The sequence below is a fragment of the Phyllobates terribilis genome, unplaced genomic scaffold (assembly GCF_046119375.1).
Source record: "Phyllobates terribilis strain yellow unplaced genomic scaffold, ASM4611937v1 Scaffold_305__1_contigs__length_2280687, whole genome shotgun sequence".
NCBI classification, from domain to species: Eukaryota; Metazoa; Chordata; class Amphibia; order Anura; family Dendrobatidae; genus Phyllobates; species Phyllobates terribilis.
This window is the reverse complement of record NW_027363065.1, coordinates 1,535,710-1,542,006: the sequence shown is the minus strand read 5'-3', so window position 1 is coordinate 1,542,006 and position 6,297 is coordinate 1,535,710. Positions and strand designations below refer to the sequence as shown.

General features: G+C 39.1%; 1 pseudogene; it reads right to left on the bottom strand.

Annotated features, from left to right (window-relative positions):
- Nucleotides 1-666: 666 nt before the first annotated feature.
- Nucleotides 667-5,257, bottom strand: LOC141220984 (forkhead activin signal transducer 3-like; annotated as a pseudogene).
- Between the last annotated feature and the right edge of the window lie 1,040 nt (nt 5,258-6,297).

The window sequence follows — 6,297 nt, the reverse complement described above, 5'->3', positions numbered from 1 at the left end:
TACCCATGGCCCCTTCCCAGTCTGAGAATACCAGCCCCCAGCTGTCTGCTTTTATCTTGGCTGGTTGTCAAAAATGGGGGGACCTCACGCCATTTTGTTAAATTATTTATTTAAATAATTTAAAAAAATGGCATGGGACCCCTCTGTTTTTGATAACCAGCCAATATAAAACAGACAGCTGGGGGCTACAGCTCACAGCTATCAGCTTTGCTTTTGCTGCTTAGGAAAAATAGTGGGGACCGTATGTTTGTTTTTTTTTATTTGTTTTTTTTTTTTACACAGTGTGCCCCAGCCAATCACAGCCATGCCAATACGTGACATAGCTGTGATTGAGCTGGAAGTGCCCACACCAGCAAAGCTTGTTGATTGGCTGTGCTGCTGCCCTTGAACAAACTTTGTTGGGGATGCTGAACAGTACCATGGGCTTCCACGGGCACTTTACAGTTTAGGTTTGACTAACTCTAATTACTAAAACTGGAATCTTACAGAGATACTTGGTGAATAGAAAGTTAATTTTCATGGGGAAGCTTTACACATTTACATATAAAGAACCAGGATAATAATTTTTATAGTGAAAAGCAGTTTATTAAGAGTAAAACAACAAACACAAATGAAGAACTATTTACAAAAGCCGGAGAAGATTGAGCTATGTCCTTGGTGGTCCCTTCATGGACCTTGACAGGGAATATTCCCAGCTCGAGTCATGTATCCTGGGATTTCAAACACCGTTCTGTTGGGTGGGAAAACTACAGGAGGGTGATTAAATTCCAGGGGTCGTAGGGGGAGGGGTAATTGTGGTCGCAGGCTGGGGAGGTTTTGGGCAGAAGGATTAGAACAAGATGTGAAGGAGGGATTGGAATAAGATGGTGATGGATAGTTATACTGGGGTATGGATGGGAAGTTGGGATAAAGGACAAGCGGGTGTACACTGGGAGGGGCAACGACATTGGGAGCAACACATCTTGAATAAGCTGTAGGAAGATTCCACAAGATCAATGGAAAACAGGATGCGGGGTCTGGAGAAGAAGAGGTGGACGGAGCAGCAGCTTCCTGGTCTGGTCTGTTGGGCTCCATGTTTGGAAGAGGATGAAGGTTGTAAGCCAAAGGCCTGTAGGGATGTCCATGAAGGATGTAGGGGGCCAGGTCAGGTGCATAGATGTCCTGCCTGGTGACCGCAGTGTTCTGGATCTTCATGGCATCATGAGGGATCTGACTCACATCCACTGTCCAGAAGTTCCCTTTGGCCTGAGTATTGTGTGGATCCTTCAGCACCTGAAATAAAGATGAAATAAATTTAGATAATGATTCAAGTAAAATTTAAATTTACAAAAGTTATTACTGTATATAGGGGTCATAGAGAAGAAATTATGTGAAACTTTGTATGTGGGAATAGTGGCTATATGGGATATATGGAGGGTTGCTCCAGGGCGTGTACATAGATAGTCATGTAGAAGAGGTACATACAATAGGTTGTCTCTTCTTTTACTACGAGGATCACACTTGTATCATCTACATATTTAATGTAATATCTATGCCTTGAGTAGGATGAAAGCTTTGATCGGGGGATGGGTGGATAATGGAGGAAAATTTCTCTAGAAATTAGGGAATAATCACCTCGGGACAGAAAAGTCTGGGAACTTTGGGTGTTTTTATATGGGTCTTTAGGGTGAGGGGGCATTTATCAATTATATTATGAATGGGATATGGATTGTCAGAAACTATGTAGCAAAGCGATACCTTCTAATATAATGTGAAATTGTTACAAAAAAATAATGTAATAATAAAACAACTAAAATTAAGCAGATGAGATTCATGAGCTGGAAACTGTTACTGAGGTTATAAATAGGAGGAGACATACAGCGCTGTGTGTGATGAGGTTTATGGAGGAGAACCTGGAATCCGCTAATGTTATTATGGTGAAATTACTTTTTGTATCAGAGTTGAAAAGTGTCCAGAAAGAGATCTGATCTAATGGTAAAATGCAACAATTTTCTTTTGAACTTGTATTAGAAACCTGACATTTCGATGTTTTCCACCATCTTATAGATGAATACATCTTACAATATAAAGAAATCTCCCCTTATATGTAAAAACCCAACATCCATTAGAAGAGAATCCCCCCAATAAATGACCACACGGAGTCCTCACCTTTCTGAAGCAGTCGTTAGAGGACAGGTTGTGTCTGACGGAGTCTTTCCAACCCTTATATTCTCCATTAAAGATTGGGAAAAATTCACTGATCTTCTCTAAAATCTAAAATGACAAAAAATAACCAACATTCAGTTTTGTAAATGTATTAATAATAGTGAACCGTTTTTATTGTGAATTCTCCTTTACTACAAATTGTTAGAAGACCACTCAGTAGAAGTACAGCCTTAAAAGATTTGTTGTGTCCTAAGTCCATCTCCCACTAACTTATTCCTTTATAACATCGTTCTCTTACCTGCGACAGCTTCAGCTTCTTGTCCGGGGATATTTGTATTACCAGCGCAATCATGGCCAGGTAAGAGTATGGAGGTTTGGGGTATCGCTGGTAATTCTTCTTCCCACAGGTTTTCTCCTCCGGACCTGGTGTCATGTCTGGGTCACACTGTTCATTTTTCTCCTCTCCTTGACCACCGACCACATTGGAGTCCATCTCCATGTGCTCAATACTGAACATGTCCGGTGTTGGCATATTGAAGGTCTCCTTGGTTTGGACTTCTGAGTTAATGTCTCACAGATGTCTTCACAGATGCCAGTATTAGATCTGATGTGACCCTGGACCATTGAAGGAGCCTTGATAAATGGTGCTCACCCCATCTCAGGCTTTGTTATGTTAATACCCCCAAAACAAGATGGAGCCCATTGCTGGTAACATCTTAACTGCTATATGAAGACCTAGATCCTTAAAGACAATAGCAGTATGAATACACAAAGTTTCAGTCCTTGGGTGTGATCCATCGTTAAAATATCTTTTGTCATGTTTACCATGTATATATTGTGTATACCATGCGGCCCCTTGTGTGTTAATCACCGGCCGCATAGATAATGCTGAGGCCTACAATGACATAGACTGTCTATAGGGACAATATTTTAAGCCTTGACTGAAGATCTTACCTTTCGTGAGTTTGTATAAAGTCACTTACAGACCAAATTACCAATCATTTCTCTTAAATATATATTTTAAATAATCCAGTAAAATATTATCTTCCACATTGATAATTATGGCTTTTCCCACTCCAACCCATTATTCCATGTATTCTGATGAATATATTTATAGGTTTTACACTTCTTACTTTTGTCTTTATCTCATTATCATTATTCAGGTGCATTAGATTGTTAGTGGGGGGTTTCCACAGTGGGGCACTTTGGATGCAGGATTACGATGACTGGTATCTATTGGATAACATATGCTTTTACAGGTTTTTTTTTTGTATAATTTATACTTTTCATATATCAATTACTGTCTCTCTATACGTATATATGGAAAGTGCGCTGGTGGTTTATGATTTGCTCCTTTTCCTTATTTTTTTATTTTGTAAGTTCCTTGTTCACCCATCAGTAGACGTCTGTATTATTTAGCGGCACACACTTACTCATATTTATACAGTGAGGGAATAGACTCATTGACCATGTGAGTGGTTACCCCCAACCTTATAGTGGACTATTTCCTGTGGCTAATATCAGGGGGGAGGGTGTTACTAAAGATTGATCCCCTAGACCCCTCTAAAGAAGCTTGAAATTACGCGATTCATTCAACTTGATGGACCTGATTCTTTTTTCAGCCTATGTAACTATATACATATCGTTTTATCTTGTGAGACCTCATTTGCACAAACATTTTGGGATGTTTGTCTTTTCCTAGATTAAGTTGATAAATTTCATGGATTCCACTTTCCACAATTTTTATATGACGCGGTTTTATTATTTAATCTTAATAACGTTTTCCAAGTGTATAAATTGAGGAGATTACAGCCAGCTGGTGATTATTGTCATCCATAATGACAAACTTTGATCATTATTACTATTGTGTTGACCACTCTGAAGTCCTCCATACACAAGTCAAAGGTGAGTTGCGGAATGATCATTCCTCAGTTGTTTGATAAGTTGTTAGTACTGAAATTGGCCATTTTGGACTACTTTTATCTTATATGAACAAAACCTGGAATCCTGAGGGACCCTAAAGACGATGCTTTGGTCGATCTTTCAGGTGAAAGCCGAGTCGGTTGTCTCTCTCATACACTGGCCGAGCACTCCTGTCTTCTCTATGAGAAAGCGACCAACAGACATCTCTGCCAGAGTCTTATCTCAAGTAGAGAAAAGCAATTGACAGTCCAAAATCAGACATGTCTGATGAACATCCCCCCCCGACAATCAGCTGGCTGGATCTCCCATACACCTTAGTGTTGGTGGCACCTGTCGGTTTCAGAGAGTTTGGCCGACAATAGTGTAATGTGTACGGGGGGGCTCTAGTCTCTGACATATGCTTAAATGTGCATTATTCATACCTGCTCTAATGTTCACAAGAACAGAGTTAAAAGATCATTTTCCAATTTTTAAAGTAATGCAAAGTTCAAAAGAAATGTATAGATGGATCTCATCCCATTCATCAGCAAAGCAAAATCTGTGAAAACTCTGATGGTGAAAGTTTTACTGTTCTTAAAGATTCCTCACATAAATTCATATCTTTTGAACACTTGTTTTTTCTTTTTTTTCTGCTGTTTACTCAAGTAGAATTTTTTTACATTATGTTCTAATAACAAATACGATAAGAGATAACTGTGCGAATTCTCATTGACCCTGTGATTTCTGCACTTTTGTAGCCATGATTGGGAACCTTTGCTTGATGTGAGTTTTTTTAAAAACCTGTGGAAAAAAGTCCTTGAATGATTATTTTTCTGTAGCTTCACCAGAATCTGATTTGCCGGATTCCTTACAACAACTATGGATTATTAAATTCTATATGACAATGGTAACAGTAAAGCTGTGATTATTTTCTGTGTAAGATCTCCCTGTCCGGCTCCGGTCGTCTTCTGCTCCGGCTGCTGTGTACTTACATCAGTTACAATGTGACTGACCCTAATCTCCCCCTATGAAGACCCCCTTGTTCCACTGATTTCTCACCGCAGGAGGCTCCATATTCCTGATCCCTCCGGACTCTGCTGAGAATAGAAGACTTGTTGTCATGTAACACCTTCCCCACCCGATGTTTCTGCTCCCGAGGAACAGAAGATTTACATAGTATTACAAAGTGCGGGGATAAGTCGCCAGCCATGTTTCTATCTTCCTATAAATCCCACCACGTTTTTCATTATAATTAAAGATTACTTTTTGCCATTTCCTTATTTTTTAGAACATTTTTATCTGATCTAATATCAGATATGTAATAAAATACTTCTTTGCAGATTCTGCTTGGAAATGTAGACACAAAAAAGTGTAAAATTTTACTACAAATGTTCAATCTTTGAGTTCAGAGAGGCACAGCCCCCTCCGGCTGATGCCATTTAGGCTCTTTTGGGGGGCAGTATGTACGGATATATTTTTCCAATTAATGATAAATTAGTAGCCACTGATATAAATGTTACTCTATATTTTTCCTGTTGAATGTTTCTATCCCATAATCACCTCCTGAAAAAAAAAAGTTGTTTCTAAGAGATGAGAAACGAATAATAAAAAAATTGGGGGAGAAAAGTTAAAAATGAATTTTCCGGTGATCACCATTTATTCCCAATTAGTAATGGAGCAATGAAGATCAGTTGTTGGATTAGACCACTGCGCTCCTTCAATCTTTAGATTTACCCCAACAATTCAATGAATTCTCTATCTTTGGGCATTTCCTGGTAATGTGGAGAAAATCCGCCTCTTCCAGGGCACATTGAGGACAAACATTGTTTTTCATCTTCAGCTGTATAATAAAGTCTGTGAATTAACATAAATAGGATAAAATGATGAGAATAAGTTTCTGATATCAGATTGGAGCTTTGATAAATATCGGCCATTGACTTTTGGTCATTTTTCCTTCATCGATTTCCCATTTCACTTATGATGGAATCTGTTACTGCAATATTCTGATGTTTCTCTGTCGGACACCAGACTGTTGTGTGGATCAGAGGCGGAAGATATTGGGGTATAACCTAAATATTGGGTAACAATCCTAAATCTCTCCCTATTGCTCGATTTCCTCCACACAGGTTTGATGTGTAAGTAATTACCTTTATAAACCAGAAACCTGGATGTTAACCCTTCTTTCCCCAGGAAATGCTGTTCCGTCACGGTGCGGGTGTATGGAGGAGAAGCATCGGCAGCTACTGTCTG